The sequence below is a fragment of the Pan paniscus genome, chromosome 5, assembly GCF_029289425.2.
Source record: "Pan paniscus chromosome 5, NHGRI_mPanPan1-v2.0_pri, whole genome shotgun sequence".
Classification (NCBI taxonomy): Eukaryota; Metazoa; Chordata; class Mammalia; order Primates; family Hominidae; genus Pan; species Pan paniscus.
This window is the reverse complement of record NC_073254.2, coordinates 167,193,683-167,194,358: the sequence shown is the minus strand read 5'-3', so window position 1 is coordinate 167,194,358 and position 676 is coordinate 167,193,683.

Sequence of the window (676 nt, the reverse complement as noted above, 5' to 3'; positions counted from 1 at the left end):
AACATTCTATTAATCTCAAGTCCTGTGTCATCTGATACGTGATGCCTCTGTCATTTCCTTAAAGACTGGGTGCCTACTCATCAATGTCCCCACAGCCCACTCTTCTTTTTGTTTTGTAACTTCTTATAGGACTTCTGAGCAACTCCAAGTAATAGCATTCATTCCCTAATCTACAAAGTAGATGCCTTCCCACCCCCGACCCCCAGAGTTAATACAGCACACAGCATCTATGTGAGTAGAGGGTACTCCTGACTGTTTGCATGCCTGTGTCTCTGATAGGCTGCAATCTCTTAAAGTACCATAATTTACCTTTAGTTGTTTTTATCGTTAGTAGCTAGCACCAGTGTCCGACCAGGTATTCTGTTAAATGCATAGTGAATATATATATGTGTGTGTATATATATATATATATATACACACACACACACGTATCTATGTATCTCGTATCCATCTGTCAATCATCTATCCATGCATATGCACATGCACACAAACATTCCCCTAAAAATAATTTTCCCTCCTCCTAAGGAATGTAAGCATACAATATAGAGGCATATATTAAAATTCTAATTCACTTCAATCCAATTGGATCAAATCTAATCCAAATTAAGTTAATCCAATTAAATCTCTTCAATGATTTCATAGCTTAAATTTCAAATGATTAGAGAATTGTGTTAGA